The sequence below is a fragment of the Protopterus annectens genome, chromosome 13.part0 (genome assembly GCF_019279795.1).
Source record: "Protopterus annectens isolate FY-2018-M chromosome 13.part0, PAN1.0, whole genome shotgun sequence".
NCBI lineage: Eukaryota > Metazoa > Chordata > Ceratodontiformes > Protopteridae > Protopterus > Protopterus annectens.
The window spans coordinates 1,354,482,930-1,354,501,814 of record NC_056747.1 but is presented as its reverse complement, the minus strand read 5'-3'; the positions used below and the strand labels follow the sequence as shown (position 1 = coordinate 1,354,501,814).

Here is an 18,885-nt window from a genome sequence, read left to right as displayed (position 1 = left end):
AGGGGTGATGATATTACAGTTAAATTGTCTTGTATAGGATTGTAATTAAATTCTATGTAAATCTGCTCATGCGCTTGCTTCCATATAGGTGTGTGCGAATTATTTAACCATAGTGTTATATTTTTAATAACAGGGGAGGTAATATATAAATCGATATCCAGTAAATTAATTTCACCATCTTCCCAATCTGGTAAATGCTTATTTAAGGCTATACGAGGTTTATTTGGAAACCATAGAAAATTAAATCAGTTTATTGTATTTTCGAATAATATATTTGGGAGGTGGCAATGAAAAGTTTTGTATTAAGTATAATATTTTGGTAAATATGATTGCTTTAATAAGATATAATCTGTCTGCTGTTGAAAAGATGTATTTATTCCAGTAACCATTTGTTTGTTCTATTTTGTCTAGTATTTTATTATAGTTAAACATTAGAGAATCTGTTAATTCATTGAGTAGATTTATTCTCAGGTAAAATAATTTATTTTCTGTTATTGCATATTTGGAAACTCTTTTATTTATATATTTTTTTACAGTTACACGGCATAATTTTTGCTTTGTTTTCATAAAATTTTAGGCCTGAAATATTTTTAAATTTATTCATGGAGTTTAATAGAGCATTCAAAGACGCATTGGCATCTGAGAGAGTTAAAAGTATGCCATCAGCAAAGAGTTGGATTTTAAGGTTTAACATTTTATTAATACATATGCCCTTCATGTTATTGCTTGATCTGATTTGATGGGTTCTATGAGTATAGTGATAACTGGCAACCTTGTTTAGTTCCCTCTTTGATTGTTATAGGACCTGATCTATGTGATCCCAGTTTAACATATGCAGTCGATTTTTCATATAGTATTTGGATAAGATTATTAAAATTAGAAGGAACAATGTATTCTTTTAAAACTAGTAAAAGAAAGTTCCAGTTAACCAAATCAAAATATTAATATCTAATGAGATTACATTTAAATCTAGGACTTTATGTTTGCTATAATCTATTAATGTTAGTATTCTTTTAATATTATCTGAAGTATTTCTTCTTTTAATAAAACCTGTTTGATCTTTGTGAATTAAGAAAGGAAGGACGTGTTTGATCCTATCTGCGTATATAGCCATAAACATCTTATAGTCTATATTGAGTAATGATATTGGCCTATATGAGGAGCACTGCTTCTCATCTTTATCTGGTTTGATAATTGGGGATATCAATGAATATTTCCAAGAGGGTGGTATGTTCAAATCTTTATTGGCTATATCATATACTTTTAATAAGGATATGGCTTGAATGGGTATTAATTTATACATTTCTGGTAGTATATTGTCTGGGCCAGGTGCTTTATTTGTCCTCAGCTTTTTAATTTGTGATTTTAATTCTGTCATATTGATTGGTTTGTTTATAATGTCTATTTGTTCTTGTCTTAATTTAATATGAATATTATTTTCTAAGTATTTTTATATCCTTGGTAGGTGCATCTTGGGTGTTTAGGGAATTATCAAAGTTAAATTGAAGTCTGAATGCTTCTAAAATATCATTTAGATCTGTAACTCTTTTGTTAGTATTAGGAATAAATATTTATTTTATTTGTTTAGAATTGATTATTTTTTTTGTTCTATTAGTTAAGTGTCTCAGGTGTGCTGGATTAGTAGAGTATGCGTTTATTTTTATCTTTTCTAAGTTAATCATAATCTTATGATGTAACAATTCTGCATACATCTTATTGATTTGTGTAAGTGCTTGAACTAGAGTAGTATTGCCATTTTGTATTTCCAGTTTCAATTAATCTGCTTTGTTTTGTAAGTCTAGCATATCCTTATTCCATTACTTCCTTTTATTTATGTACCAGGATAATATTTTCCCATATGTAACTGCTTCTAATGAATCCCAGACATATATTTCTGAAATATCCTCTGTGTAGTTTATTTCTAGAATGTTTTTGATTGTTTCTTCATAAAATTCTTTAAATTCTGTCAATTTTGTGATATAGGAAGGTATCCTAATAATGGGATTTGAATGAAAAGGAGTAAGTTCTATCTCAAAGACTATGGCATTATGATCAGATAAGGGACAATTTATAATTTTGACTTTGTCAATTTTTGTTATTAGGTCATTGGAAACATATATTCCATCTATTCTAGAGTTAGTTCTATATCTTGAGAATAAAATGAAAAGATTAGTGAGTCTGGTTCTGCAAATTCGTTTATATATTTTAAATATAGTGTATCTATAAATTTTAAAAGCACAGTGGAGATAGGGTGTTTTCTTTTTTTAGATTTAGAATCTGTATCGTTTTCATTTATTATACAGTTGAAGTCTTCTGCCAATATCAGGCTACCCTTAGTTAGATGAATTATCTCTTCAAAGTGCTGTTTAACTGTTCTTAATCCTAGTCCTGGAATCCAATATAGATTTACTAAAGTATAGATTATCTTATTTAACTCTATTAAAGCTAGACAAAACATACCTGATGTATCTTGATGAGTAGTAATTATTTTAGGTGTTATAGTTGTATTGCGAAGTAGTACAGCTACTCCTCTTTTTTTGTTTTATATTGAGAACTTATTAATACTGTGTAATTATTGATATTTAAGCTGTTTATATCTCTATCTAGTAAGTGTGTCTCTTGTAAAAAGACAACTTGTGGTTTATGTAAATTTATGTATCTAAATAGGCTTCTTCTTTTATTACTATTATTCAGACCATTAACATTTATGGATAAACATTTCATTTTCTAGTTTTGAGTTTGTTTTATATGTGATTTTATGTAAATATTGTTTATTTTTTATTCTATATTGGATGAAGAATTTAAAAATGTTTTTACTGTATAGTTTTGCATGTTTCTGACTGACAGCAAAGTGATAATTAAAAACAATAAAACTTCTGAACTTGTTAATTCTTAACATTAAAAGCCATTCCCTATCACTATGAGGTAATATACCTCTTTGGCTAGTGAATCTAACCAAACAGACTTTCTACCCTCACAAATAATGTTTGGATCAGTTTCTCTATCCTCTTATTTTTAAATAAAGACACTTAAATGATATATGAAAATAATATAATCAGCTAAAATATATAAGTATATTATTTTTCTCTTTATATTATTGTAATTCAGTAATACTTGTTTCTAATCAGGTTTCAAAAAGGTACAAAACATTTAGACTAAGGTAATATCATTTCAAAATAGTTTAGAGTATTAATAAACATTTTCTCATGTTCAACAATATTTTTTACAAAAAAAAATATATAGAATTATACACTCTCTGAAAATCTGAACAACTGACAGATAAAGGAGTCTCTGACTACAAAATCAATTAAGCAAGGTTTAATTAACGTCCTAAAACTGGAGGAAGAGGAATGATAGTAAGGTTATGAGCTATTTAGCTTTATGGAAGAATTAGTGTGGCTGGGATGGAATGAGCCCATAATAAAAACCTGCAATGCCCCCATTATATTTTCATCTTTTGGATTTAACCACATCGCCGTTAGGTAAGGAGAGTATGTTTAAACGTATAAAAGGAAGAAGTAGTCCCCAGGATTTGAACACCAGTGCTGAATTTCCAGATATCTACTGTGCAAGTCATACACTGTGTTTAACAAATATCATGTCTGGAGAAAAAGATGTTCCTTAATGAACGTGTCACCAGAGCATCTTGGGTGAAAGGCAAACAAAACATTTTATAGTCATGTTATTAGCATGAGAATTTATTTTTTGAATGTTTGGGACATATGAAAGAAGAAGGCAGCTGAGCTATCACCCATTCATCTCCTGTAACTAAACTGAATTTTCTAAACTGGTCACCAGAAGAAAAGACGTGGCAAAGACTCCAACAATCAGTGAAAGTCAAATCATAGTTTCTTTCTCCACTGTAAAAGGAGGGGGGGTTCTACCCATTCAGACTGTCACTGTCAAAAAGCAATATAAATATACAAACATAGATGCAGACATATATACATAGATGCATACATATATACATAACTAATTAAAACCTTATTTGTTATTAACAAAACACAAAGACGTATATATTATTCATTGGTAACCAGTAACATCTACCTTTTTGTTATTTCATATACAAGCCAACATTAAGTTCCTTTCTGCTCAGTGACATTAAATTTCTGTTGCTTTTCTGTGTAAAATGAGCTACACAGAAAGTCATCTGCTTTTGATTTGCTTCTCAGGCTCATTTAATAAACCCATTATTCACCCCCATATCTAGTGTCAGTGAAGATTGCTTTAATTCTCTATATTGGTGAAGTAAAACATTTACAGCATCTTACAGCAGCAGAATGAATTGAGTCTCCCTCAGGTGTTCTTGTATGCATATACACCCATTGCAACTTTGTGATAACTACGGAGGCAATTTAAGGGAAGGGGAATAGAGGGGATAAAAACGTTATGGCAGCTAGCAGACCAATTTTGTGATAAAAAGTGATTATATATACATTACAAAATAGAGGCGAAAGGAACATGTATACTATGAACACACGATCTGGGTGGTGAGTGAGGGTGGAGTTTAAAATGAAAGTATGCAGAGAGAATGCAATATTAGTGTCATCCAGAACATGAACAATTCAAGAAAGGCTTAAGGAAATGCTAATTTATGAAGACCGAGATTGTAGTTTAAAAATGTAGTCTTACTAATGTATATATCTCTAAGTTTGTTTTAAAACTGCATACTTCTCAAAATACTGTTCTCTGTGCAGTTAAGAAATTAGTGCATCTCTGCGTTTGTAAAATAAGGTGGAAAGTACTTAATATAAACATGAAATACATAAAAACAATGTGGTTCCTGACAATTTTCAGTGCCACAACTATATTGTTGCCCCAACAACGGAAAAGCACAGAGGAATGTCTTGTGGTCATAGGTGTATAAATAATGGTCATGTTATTTTAAAAAATGAAACGAGCATGCTTCCTGAATGAGTGTCAGTCAGATAAAGCTAGGGGATGGCGCACATAAGCAAAAATGTGAAAAACGTCAATATACAGAGCTTGCGCTTCTAATACCATTCATGACTGCAAGGCTGTCTCGAGAACCAAGCTGGAAAGGGTTTTTTTTTTTTTTTTTTAAATTTTGGCAAGATTAACTACTATTCACACGACTGTTCTAGCCTGCTCTATAGATTTCACATTACAGAAAATGCATTTCAAGCATACTACGATAAACACTATCACAGGGCAGAATAAAACAGGACATTTAAACACCGCAGGACTGTCACTGAACTTCGGATGTCCAGAACCACATCATATTCGGCCTGAAGCCACAAAACACCACGGAGAGCAAATTCTGCCTTATTCTACATCAACATAGACAAATGAACCAAAACAAAACAGTTTTAAGACTATTTAAATTAGTCTTATGATAATGCCAGACTGAAACACTTTGTATTAATCATGACACATTCCCTCCCATCTCTGCTGTTTATCCAAACAAGAACACTTTTCTCTTTTAGAAAAATATGTAGTCAGAGATATAATTGATAAAGTTTACAACAGGACTTACTATATCTATTAAGAAATACAACTATGAACTAAATAGAACATTATATGTTAATGAAGACTTTATATGTAAGAGAGAAGAAAACAAACAAAAATATTGAGAACTTTGCTATGTGTTGATTAATCTGTTTAAGAAAATGAATATATTAGATGGATAAATAATTAAAATGAAGTAATATTTAAATTATGCTTAATATACACTCGAGGCTCTCCTCAGCATGGAGAAAATCAATGTTTGCGCAGTGACGGAAACCTGGTTCAAGGCTCAAGAGAGCACCCCAGCACTGCCAGGTTACAATTCATATCATACCTTCCGGCCTCAGTTACCAGATCGCAGTACAAAGGGCGGAGGTGTATCCATATTCATCAAGGATATCCATATCTCCAGGTTAGTAGCGCAGCATGATGCCCCAGAGATCATCCATGCGCAACTATCAGCAGGCAAAACCACATTTCAAGTCGTAGCCGGTTATAGATCACCCACCATGTCCCAAGATGCTCACTCTGCATTCCTTGAGACATTGGAAAATATAAAGGTCCTACCCAACACCATAATCTTGGGTGATTTCAACTACCCTGGTATAGACTGGGTGAACTACCAATGTTCCAACTCCTATGCTCAGCGATTCATAGAATTTATAAATTCAAATGCCCTTGAACAACTAGTATGTTCCCCCACTAGAGGGGACAACATATTGGATTTAATCATCACAAATATGGGCGCCCACTGTACCACACCCATTATCACTCCCTCCTTGGTCAGATCCGTCCACAAACTGATAACCCTGGACATCCTCACCCCTCCACCTCACCCAGTCAAAAAAAACCTTTCCAAAGCAAACTTCAAACTACTTGCATCCGAAGTGGAAAGCTTCACTATTCCCTTGCAGAAGGATAATGATATCCAGGATGCGGAATCCTACACCAAGGCACTCTATATACATCTTCAGGATTGCATGGACCATGCTTATCCCAAATAAAACCAAGACTCCTTCCTCAAGCAAGAAGAAACCAGTCTGGTGGACCCCGGCCATAAGCAAACTTTACAATAAAAGGAGGAGACTTGTACAAAAAAAGGCCAAATCTCAAGTAGAAAAATCATCCCTGATCAGCATTAGTAAGAAATTGAGGGCCCTCATCAAGTCAACTAAAGCTAATTTTGAAAAGAAAGCTGCCAAGAATGCCAAGGATAACCATAAGGCCTTCTATGGCTACATCAAAAACCTAAATGGCAACGCTCAGGTCTGTTCTGAGCTAGTACAAAATGGAACAAAATACTCTGACCCTTCTGACATTGCCAACATCTTGGCTGACAGGTTCAGTGCAAATCCCCCACCACCACCTACAGGGCCTATTACCATTCCAGGGGATTGTGTAAGTCCAATTATTACTGATACATTGGTTAACAAGGCTCTATCTAAAGCTAAAAACACTGCCTCCATGGGACCAGATGGTGTCCCAGGCTGTGTCATACGCGAGCTCCAAAAGGAATTAACGCCGCATCTTAATACCCTGTTCATTCTCAGCCTCTCCACAGGATATGTGCCCAGAGAATGGTGCACGGCAACGGTGGTCCCGCTACACAAGGGTGGGGCCACAACTGACCCTGGGAACCACCGACCAATAAGCCTAACCAGTCTGATCTGTAAGGCTATGGAGTGAATCATTATGGAACTCATAAATGGAGAGATTAGGAACCTCCAGTTGCTGGACCCCACACAGTTCGGCTTCATCAAGGGCAGATCATGCCTCCTGAACCTGGTGGATTTCTTTGAGACAGTTACTCAGGCTATAGATAAGGGAAAGGAGGTACACACGGCTTACCTTGACCTTGCTAAAGCATTTGACACCATTCCCCATTTGGGTATTATTGATAAGCTCACCAGCCTGGGCATAAATCCTTACGTCACAAGATGGATCACAAACTGGCTCTCAGACAGATCCCATAAAGTAAGAGTAGCGGGATATATGTCCGAATCCAGACCAGTAATGAGTGGTGTGCCTCAGGTCTCTGTCCTGGGGCCCCTCCTGTTTGGCATATACTTCTCAGAAGTACAGACAAGCACGGAAGGGCTGTGGCTGACTAAGTTTACAGACGACTGCAAACTGGGTGCTATAATAGAGTCTTCGGCCAACATGGAGATCATCCAGAAGGGCCTAAATGAGACTGATGCATGGTGTCAAAGCCATGGTCTCAAGCTAAATGCAAAAAAAATGCATAGTAATCCCCTTTGGAAAAAACAGAGTACCCGCAAACTACAACATAGGAGGTAATCCCCTGAAATCTGAAGAAGAAATAAGGGATCTAGGGACCCAAGTAGATAGCCAGCTTTCCTTTGATAACCATGTTGCCAAAGTGGTTAGAAAATCCTTATATGTGACCCATCTGATCATGAAAGGGTTCGCATCAAGATCTAAGGATGTAATGGTGTCCCTCTACTCTTCCTCATCAGACCCATTATTGAGTACAATGCACCAATTGGAATGTACCTGGCTAGACATCTCCAGCAGCTGGAGAGACCACAGAGGTACCTAACCAAGAGAATTACTGGCCTCAAACAGTTGCCCTATGCAGCACAATTGAAAAAGCTAAGACTGTTCTCTGTTGCATACCGCTTTCTCAGAGGCGATATGTCTAACGTACAGAGCCATGTCCAACCCAGAATTGTTGAACACGCTCCATCTTAGCAAAACCAAATCTACTCGAGCTACACGCTCTAGGGATATAAACCTCAACACAACAATGAATAGAATATGCTGGAGGAATAGATTCCCTTCGCAGAGACTTCCCTTACTATGGAACAGGGTCCCGATCTACATAAGACAGAGCCCCTCACTATCACTCTTCAAGAGGAACCTTGATGAGTGGATGGGTAACAAAGTTCACACCAGGGATCACACCAACAGCACTACTAGATAGGGGCCAAGGGTACTAGCTGCTAGTACAAGGGTCTAGGGAACTACTAAATGGGCGGTGAATACCGCACAACATGGCTGGGCTAATATATGCCTTCGGGCAGATATCTCAGTACAACCTATGAACCTATACTTGAGTGATTGATTTAAATGTACTTGAATTTATATTAACTTTAACATTTAAAGTATAATAGAAAACTGTACCTGTTTCAGATTGAGTTGAAGACATAAAGAACTTTTCTTTTGTTGTTTGTATTATTATTTAAACTTTTACTGAATATAAAACATATAAGATTAATTTGTCCTTGAGTTTTTTTTTCTTTTGTTCAACAGTCTTCCAGTTGTTTACTTCAGCATTTCTCTTTGGAGTACTAATTGCCCAGTCCATAGATTCTTCTTGTGTTAGGATGTTATTGTTAGTAAGGTATTTTATTGCTGACTCTACTGTTTCAAAGACTTTTATTACATTTGGTAGGAAAATTCTTAGTCTTGGTGGAAATAAAATATGGGTTTTGAATTGCTTCTTCAAGGCTTTTATTATTGGTAGAAATTCCTTTCTTTTTGAAACCACCTTTATAGAGTAATCGTTGTCAAATCTGACTAATGTATCATTGTATTTGATGGGAGAATTTGTCCAAGCATTTCTTAATATCAGATCTTTATCTTGTGTAGAAAAAAGTCTCACAATTATGGACCTCGGTGTGTTCTTATTTGGAGAAGAAGTATTTCCAGGTGTTGCTAGTGATCTATGTGCACGTTCTATACCATATGAAAGAGCTTCAGGCAATTTTACTACATTTGGCATCCAGGTGGTAAGAAAGTTTATCATATTGTCCCCTTCAGATTTTTCTGGTAGACCATATATTCGGATATTATTTCTTCTTGTTCGATTTTCCATATCAATCTTTTCTAGTAAATATTTGTTCTGTTGTAATAAGAATTCAGTTTGTTGTTCTTCTATTTGGATCTCTGGTGTCAATGTCATTTAGTGGCTGTTCAATAAGTGATATCTGTCCTTTCTGCTGAGTAAACATTTCCTGAAGTTGTTCTAGCTGTTGTGAGCACTTTTCTTTAAAAGTATCTATTTTATTGTCCATCTTGTCAATTTTAATTGTGAGTTCCTGTATATTTGTTATAAGAGATTGTAGATCCTTTTTGAGAGAAGAGTCTGGGGCTGAATTCCTAAGATGATTCATATTGTAAAGCTGATATTGGTGCTGACTTGCCAGTAATTAATTTGACAGGAATTATTAAAGTTCTGATAATGAAAATTCTCCTGTAGATGCTCGAGGTTGTTAAAAACAAGTTAGTAGTAAATATTTCTTCAAATTAAATATTTTTTTTGTAAAATTCCTGTCAGGAAGAGCAATAAGGTAAGAGAGCTGAAATGAAGTGCAGCTGTCAGGTCAGCATCCTAGCCACGCCCCTCAGCACTTTGAATTTTTTTATGTTGAGAAACTTGCTTAGATTTAAGTAGTTCAAGTTCCCTCTTTTCTTGGGACTAGAAAAATCCTTGAGTGAAAACATTTTCCCTGTTTGGGGGGCGGGCTGAATGAATCATTGGTTAAGCAGCACTCTCAGGATAGGTGGTAAGAGAATTTGTTGTTCTTTTGATGCTTTGGAATGCCCAAGAAGGGTGGAATTTTTCTGAACTGAATATGGTATCTCTCTATAATGTTAAGGACCCATTGGTCCCTGGTGATGTATTTCCACTAGTTTAGGAGGAAGGAGAGTCTTCCTCCTAGAGGTTTGGATGGTACAGGAATGGGTTAGGGAGGACGGGGTAGAACACAGTCACAGTTGCTCCTGGTGCTGGGTGGGTTCCTTGTAGCCCCCTCCCTTTGAGATTGTTCTGTTTGATATCTTCTAGACTTCTTTGGTCTTTTACCATGGACAGTCCTCCTATTGGCTTGTTTAGGTAGGAAAGGCCAAGGTTTGGAATGGTAATTCCTACTGTATCTTGAGGTTGTAAAAAGGTGACATTCCTTCACAGTTTTACTTTGCTTTCCTTTTTTTCCAGGTTCTCAAAATCTTGTCCAGTTGACAGACCAAAAAGGAATTCCTTGTCCAATGGGACATCAGATAATTCAGCCTTTACCTGATCTAACAGGGGCTGGGTCCTGAGCCAGGCATGTCTGCGATGACAGAACCTGTGGCAGCTGCTCTGCTGACCTGATGTAACGGGCTGGGTCCTGAGCCATGCACGTCTGCGGATGCAGACCCTGTGGTAGCTGCTCTGCTGACCTGATCTGGCTGCTCTGCAAGAAGCATCTAAGGCATCCTAATGACATTTTAAGGGGTGCCCAGGGACTTGTAAAGCTTCTCTGGTTATCTCCTGAATTTCCCTGAATAAGGTTCTACCTGCAGTGGAGCCTACCTTAGCCAGTATTTTGTCTTGAATAGATTCAAGGTACTTAGCACATGGAACTGAGAATCAAAGCTCTCATTGCCAGGGTGGCAGAGACATACGCCTGCTTCACAAATCTGTCTAAGGGGATGTCTTTTTGGCCCTTTAGGTACACCTTTGTTGAGTTCAGGTGAGACAAAAGATCATCCTTTGGATATTTATAGAAGTGCTTCTGAGTTTCAAGCACCCTGTGAAACTTGTCTGGTTCCCTGGGAGCAGGGGGTAGAGAGTCATGTCTTTGAAGACATCATCCAAAACAACATGTACTGGAAGAATAGCCAATGGCCTGGGTAAAGGAAAACTTAAGAGTTCCCTGTAGTAGGTCTGGGCCTGGAGAAAGTACAGTTTTGTACCTACCATAAATGTAGATGTTCGAGTGCTAATACAGCTGCAGTAATCACAGATGGGTTTTCAGCCATCAGGCGGTCCCTCGGTCGGCCAAATTCCAAAGTCTTGGTCCGGCGTCGGTTGTCGTCGCTTACTCTTCTGACGTCAGGAAGGCCAGAGTATATAAGACACAGCCGACGCCATGTTCTTCAGTCTTTCTTGCCCCAGATGTCAGGTGCCCCCAGAAGGAAGGCAATACATAAATAATGCTTATATACAAGCAAAGCAGTATAATCCAAAATCAGTGGATGCAAGCAAATAAAACATAGCAGGATAACCCAGTCAGGTAGTATGAAGAGGTTGTTAGGCCCCATGCCTTTACCAAGTGGGGAAGGAGGGTGGGAAACCTGTACTGCAGCTGTATTAGCACTCGAACATCTACATTTATGGTAGGTACAAAACTGTACTATGTTCATCGTGCATACAGCTGCAGTAATCACAGATTGGTAGAGTCCCAAAGCTATGCATAGGGTGGTAGGTACTATGAGGAACTGGGTTGAGCCAGAATGCCCTGCAAAACAGCAGTGGCAAAGCCTGCTCTTGTTCTGGAATATAAGGGCAGGTGCTAGTGTTTTGTGAAGGTATGTACAGAACTCCAAGTGGCTGCCTCCAGAATATCTTTAGTAGGAACACCTCTGAGGAAGGCTGTAGAGGTGGCTGTGGCCCTGGTGGAGTGAGATCTGATACCAGTAGGGACAGTTTTCCCATGATAAGAATAACAAAACCGTATGCAGTGGCCAATCCACTTGGAAATGGTCTGTTTTGTAACTGGTCTCCCTTGAGCCCCTACGGCATAAGACACAAAAAGTTGTTCTGATTTCCTGAAGGACTTTGTTCTGTCCAAATAGTAACGTAGCTGCCTATGGATGTCTAGAGAGTGAAGCAGCCTTTCCCCTTTGTTTTGAGGGTTGGGATAAAAGGTAGGTAGGTGTATGGCTCGATTTAAGGCTACCCTGGATACCACTTTTGGCATAAAAGATGGGTTGGTACGAAGGGAAACCCTGTCCTGATGGAAGATGAGGAAGGGCTGCACCGCCATGAGGGCCTGCAGTTCAGAAACCCTACGAGCTGAAGTGATGGCCAGAAGGAAAGCAGTTTTCCAGGACAGATATTGCAAATCTGTTGAGGCAGCAGGTTCAAAAGGAGGCAATGTTAATTTTTCTAGTATGTAATTAAGGTCCCAGGCTGGTATTGGTTGCTTCCTTGGAGGTCTTATATTCTTAGCCCCTCTGAGGAACTGTCGTAAGAGTGGGTGAGAGAATAAAGGAGGATCCGTGTTGAATTCTGCAGAAATGGCTGAGGCATGTATTTTTATAGAAGAAAATGAAAGTCCACTGTTCAGTAGTTCAGCTAGGTACTGTAAAACCTGAGGCAAGTTCAATTTTCTAGGGTCCTGACCCCTTTTCTCATTCCAACAGCAAAACTGCTTCCAGTTTGCGGAGTAAGCTTTTCTAGTAGAAGGTCTTCTGGCCTCCAAAATGACATCCTGCACCTCCTTGGAGAGTAGGGTCTGTTGTGGTGTCAAGGAATTTTCCATGCAGCGAGGTTGAGTGTTTTCAGCTGACTGTGCAGAGTTTTGTAGCTGTTCTGAGTCAGTAGAAGAGGCATTAGAGGCAGGGACCAGGGAGGAGTATGTGTTAGGCTCCTCAGAAGTGGATACCAGTGTTGCCTTGGCCAATCTGGAGCAATCAGTATCATCCTCGGTTTGTCTGTTCTTGCTTTCAAAAGCACCTTGGGCAGAAGAGGCAGAGGTGGGAATGCATAAACTGTCCATGCTGTCCAACTGAATGAAAGGGCGTCCACTTTCCAGGCCTTTGGATGAAATGTCCTTGAACAAAACTTTTCAGTTGATGGTTCCTGTGGGAGGCAAAAAGATCTATGTCTGGCCTCCCCCACGCTTGGATTATCTCTGTAAACACCTGAGGATGTAACTTCCATTCGTGTGCATCTGTCATATTTCTGCTTAGAGTGTCTGCCAGTGTGTTTTCCAGTCCTGGCAAGTACTGTGCTTGAAGTTCGATTTGTCTTTTCAGAGCCAAGTTCCAAAGAGTCATGGCTAGTCTGCACAAGGGGTATGAATGTGTTCCTCCTTGTTTGTTTATGTACCACATTACTGTGGTGTTGTCTGTTCTCATCAGTAATTGTCCTGGATGCAGGAAGTCCTTGAAAGCTGTAATTGAATTTATTACTGCTAGCATTTCCTTTTGATTGATGTGAAGGTGCTTTTCCTTTTGGGACCATCTGCCCTGAATGCACCTGTCCTTCATGTGCACCCCCCAGGCGTAATCTGAGGCGTCTGTGGTTATGACTTGTTTTGCTTGAGGCTTGCAGAATGGAAGGCCTGTGTTTACTTGACATGCTTGGGCCCACCATAGAAATTCCTTTTGCAAACATGGAATTATTGGTATAATTGCTTCCAAACTGTGACTGTGCTGAGACCATAGATTTTTTAGGTACCATTGAAGTTTCCTCATATGCAGCTTTGTACATGGGATTAGAAGAATGCAAGATGCCATAAATCCCAGAGCCTGCAGGATTTTCCTTGCAGTAAGCCTGGTACTTTTTGCTAGTGTTTCGAAGTACTGAGATAGTTGCCCTTGTTTTTCTGGCGTAAGATAGACCATCTGAGTGTTTGTGTCCAAGTTGGCACCCAGGAAGGTTATTTTCTGAGATGGTGTTTGCCTCGATTTCTCCTTGTTGATGGTATATCCCAGAGAAAGCAGTAACCGTGTCACATATGCCAGATGTTCCAGTAGTATGTGTTTGCTGTCCGCTTGGATCAGGCAGTCGTCCAGATAAGGGTAAATTTGTATCCCTTGAAGTCTGCAGTAGGCAATCACTGATGCCAGGCACTTTGTGAATACTCTGGACGCAGTAGATAAGCCAAAGGGCAATGCAGAGAATTGATAGTGGATTGAACCTGCAAGAAATCTGAGGTATCTTCTGCAGCTTTGTCTGATTGGGACATGCAGGTATGCCTCCTTGAGGTCCAATGTTACCAGCCAAAACTCCTTGCCCAGCATGGGAAGAAGTTGCTGTAATGTGAGCATCTTGAATTTTGGCATGAGTAGGAATGTGTTTAGGATGGATAAGTCCAGAATGGGTCTCCAGTCGGTTCCTTTTCTTGGTACCAGAAATAGTCTTGAATAAAAACCTTGACCTTGTTGGTGCGTAGGTACCTTTTGTATAGCTCTCATGTTTAGGAGCTTTGAAATTTGCAGTTGTGCCTCTGCCCTTTGATTTTGTGGCAGGTTTGGCATGCCTCTCATTTTTGGAAGTGTGTGGAATTGAAATTTGTAGCCTCTGTTTATAATGTCCAGTATCCATTTGTCTGTTGTGACAATATGCCAATTGCTTGCAAATAATGCTAGTTTCCCTCCCAAAGGTGCTGCCAGCTGAGACTTGCTTGGCATGGAAATGAGTGAGTCATTGGGTTTGCTTCCTGTATTGTTGTGCACTGTCTTCACCACCTCTTGGTGCTGGAGATTGCCATTGTCTGCCTCTATATGATCCATATAAGGCCATGTCAAACCCAGATTTGATGAATATGCTTCACCTCAAAAAATCTAGATCCCTCAGAACCACAAGGGCGGGAGACTTAAACCTTGACACGGTTATAAATAGAACGTGCTGGAGGGACAGATTCATCACCCAGAGACTCCCTATGCTGTGGAACAAAATCCCGGTACATGTGAGGCAGAGCACCTCTCTGGTCTTGTTCAAGAGGAATCTTGACCAATGGATGGGAGATTGCAGATATACCCCAGGGATTACTTCAGCGTCACTGCTTGACAGAGGCACAGCAAAATGATAGGCATAGTTTTTATTCAAACTAAAGGGGTGGCGAAAGCCACATAACTATGGGCTAGGCTTATAAATGCCCTTGGGCAGATAGCCTAGTATGAACCTATGAACCTATGAACCTTGTGATTGCCCTCTGCCTCTTGTGCGTCTGTATCTACCTCTTTGGGGCTTGTCAGTGGCTGGAAAGGACCAGTTTTTTGAAGGCCAATTTCTGCTAAAACGTGGTGGTTGGACCTGTAAGAAAGCTTTGACAGTTTGCATAGATTTGGCTTTTTCTTCCATTTTCCGTAGTATGTCCTCAGCATTAGTACCAAACAGCACATCCTTTTGTAAAGGAGCATCTAGAAGTTTAGCTTTCACATGATCAGGTAAATTTTGTTCCCTAAGCCAGGCATGTCTGCGAATGACTGATCCCGTGGCAGCCGCTCTACTTGAGGCCTCTAGGGCATCATAACCACATTGTAAGGTGTGTTTACCCACTTGCTCCGCACTATGCATCATATCCTGTAACTCCTTTAAATCTGGTTGTTCAGGTTGAGACATTTTGTTCCTTAATTGTGATAACAGGTACTGTTGATATTTAATCATATGAAACTGACAGTTTAAGGCCCTCATGGCTAGGGTGGCCGAGGTATATACCTTTTTACCCCTCCTTTCTAGAGATCTGGATTCCCTTTCTGCAGGGAGTGGATTCTTGGCAGTGGAGGCCTTTAATCCCTTGGGGCCTTGTGAAATGGTTTCAGGGTCAGCATTATGGCCTTTGTAGAGAAATTGGTGAGAGATAGATGGGTACTGTAATACCTATCAGGTTTTACTGGTGCAGGAGGCAGAGAATCAGGGTTAAGGCAAGCCTCCGAATAGACATCATCCAGTACATCCAAAACAGGGGGTATAGCCAGAGTTCTGTGCTGAGGTAACCAAAGAAATTCCCCAAGTCTTTTCTTGGAATCTGAAAAGTCTTGGCCTTCCCAATGGAAGTGTTCCCTCAAAGTGTGCAAGGTTTCCCCAAAGGAAAAATCCTCAGGAGGGGATACAGAAGGAATGGACTGTTCTGCATCCGAATCCTCAAAAGGGGAGTAAGAGTGTTCCTCTGCATCAGAATGTTCTGATAAAATGGATCCTTGATCAGAAGAGGGAGATTCTTCCTCCACTCTGGGTCTCTTGTCAGGAGGGGGCTGAGAACCTCTGATAAGAGTAATTAAATCCTCAGCCATTTTAAGCATCTGTTTCTTAGGCATGGGTCCAGGAGATGGGCCCTGTGCAACAGGCCTCGTGGGATGCCTGGCTGCTTTGGATTTATTAAAAGCCTTTATAGAAAAAGAAGATGAGAGCCTAAATATACCATGGGTGGAGGTGGACCTGTCCACATTAGTAGGCTCGACATTAGCAGGGGCTTCGGTTGTAGTCTGGGAAAGGGTCGAGGACCCAGCGGTCTCGGTTACAGAGGACACCGCCAAAGGAGTGTCGTCGGTAGTCAGGGACTGCAAAGGCATCTCACTGAGAACTGGACCACGTGTAGCCTGTATTGGCGTGGTGTCGGCGGGGACCGCGGGTCTCGCGTGTCGGTCCTTTTCCTTGCGTTTTTTGGACAAAACGGTTGTCGGAGTGTCCGACGACATTTTATAATCAAAAGCTTTGCCAAAGTAGTGTTGGGCGAACTCCGCCCGACGCTTGATAGTGTGTTTATTGAAGGTAGCACAAAAGCGACAGCCCAAGACGTCGTGGTCTGGGCCCAAACAAGGTATGCAAAGGGAATGGAAATCCTTATGCGGTATTTGCTTCCCACGAGAAATACAATTATTAACTTTTTCTGACATCGGTCTGAGGCAAGAAAAGTTCTGAGGCAAGAAAAGTTTCCCCAACGGGGTACTTAGCTTTAATGAAGACTTCGGTTCCAATTTTTTCGTAATTCAGGAGCTGGCCGACCGGTACTTGCGAACTGCTTCTACTTCGGGCACCGCGCGGCAAAAAAGACTGAAGAACATGGCGTCGGCTGTGTCTTACATACTCTGGCCTTCCTGACGTCAGAAGAGTAAGCGACGACAACCGACGCCGGACCAAGACTTTGGAATTCGGCCGACCGAGGGACCGCCTGACGACTGAAAACCCATCTGTGATTACTGCAGCTGTATGCACGATGAACATCTGCTTACTTTCCCAGCTTAAAGTCCCTTCCATCTATGTAGGGTATTTCATGAAGGAAAGGTCCCGGGGGAAGTGGAAGAGAGAGTGTGTCATCTGAGTTTGATGCTGGATACGGACAATTCCTCCTCATCCTCTGAGCTACAGGAATCTTCCTTTTCCTGAAAAGCTACTTCCTTGCTCCTTTTAGATGGAGGGGTCTCGGCGGAGGAAGAGTGAGAGGGCTCCCTAGATTTCATGAAGGCCATAAACTACAGTGCTGTTTTAAGGAGGCCTTCAGTCAGAATGGAGGTTGTCAGAAGTGGTGGCGCAAAGCAACTGAAGTGGTTAATTTCATAGGTTGGTACTAGGCTATCGGCTCTAGGGCCTATACAAGCCTAGAAATAACAATTCCCTGGCTATTTGTTCCCACACTATTTACTTCCCTGGATCCCTGTCTAGCAGGGTGACTGATGTGATCCCCAGGGTGAATTTCCTTTCTCCCATCCAATCATCAAGGATGTTTTTGAAGAGGGCCAAAGAGGTGTTCTGCTTGACATGTATTGGCAGTCTATTCCATAATCTGGGGAGTCTCTGGGTCAGGAATCTATCTCTCCAGCATGTTTTGTTTATTGTGATGACAAGGTTTAGATCCCTGGAGCATGTGGCTCTGAGGGATTGGGATTTATTTAAGTGTATCATGTCCAACAGCTCTGGGTTTGACGTGGCCTTGTATGTTAAGCAGAGATCGCCTCTGAGTAGACAATATGCGACAGAGTATAGCTGGAGTTTTTTAAGGCGGTCACTGTACAGCATCTGCTTTAGGCCTGCGATTCTTTTAGTGAGGTATTTCTGTGGCCTTTCCAGTTGTTGCAGATGTCTTGAGAAGTACATACCAAACGGGGAGTTGTATTCTATAATGGGTCTAATGAGGGATGAGTACAGTGGAACAATGACCTCTTTTTTTCATGAATGAAAAACCCTTAATGATGAGGTGTGCCACATAGGATTTCCTGACTGTTGTGGTGATGTGTTATCGAAGGCGAGACCACTGTCCACCTGTGTCCCTAAGTCTCTTGTCACACTTTCGGTGTTTAGTGTACTGCCACCTATGTGGTAATTCATGGGTACATGTTTTTTCCCCAAAGGGGATAAAGTACAGTTGTGTACACTTACCATAAATGTAGATGTTCGAGTGTATTCACTGTTGCAGTCATTACATTTGGGTAACCCTGCTGGCAGGTTGCCCTCAGCCGGCCTGAATTCCAAAGTCTTGGGTCCTGCGTCGGCTGCTGTCGCCCCTTCCCTGAAATCAGGTCATCAGGGGTATAAAAGAAGCAGCTGACGCCATTTTCTTCAGTTTTTCTTGCCCCAGATGTCAGGTGCCCCTTAAAAGGGTAGCCAAATTTATATATATAAATGAATAAATGCACAAATATAATTTTTACCTTCATCTAGAAGCAAATACACCACATAGGTTGTATAAATCAGAGAAGGAAAGAGAAGATCCATACAAAAAAGGGGGATGGCGGGTGGGTAACCTGGACTGCAACAGTGAATACACTCGAACATCTACATTTATGGTAAGTGTACACAACTGTACTATGTCCTTCGTGTTTCACTGTTGCAGTCATTACATTTGGGTATAGTCCCAAAGCTATGGTTGGGAGGCTGGAGCTAAACAGCATTAGGAGTGGCTATGAGGCCCTGCAGAACTGCAGTGGCAAAGCCTGCCCTGGATTTACAGTAGAATGGCA

At 40.1% G+C, this 18,885-nt stretch overlaps 1 protein-coding gene across 1 annotated transcript in view; it reads right to left on the bottom strand.

The window, feature by feature from the left end:
• Positions 1 to 18,885, bottom strand: part of LOC122788066 (supervillin-like) — a 1,698,127-nt gene that overhangs the window by 1,107,525 nt on the left and 571,717 nt on the right. The window lies entirely within an intron of this gene.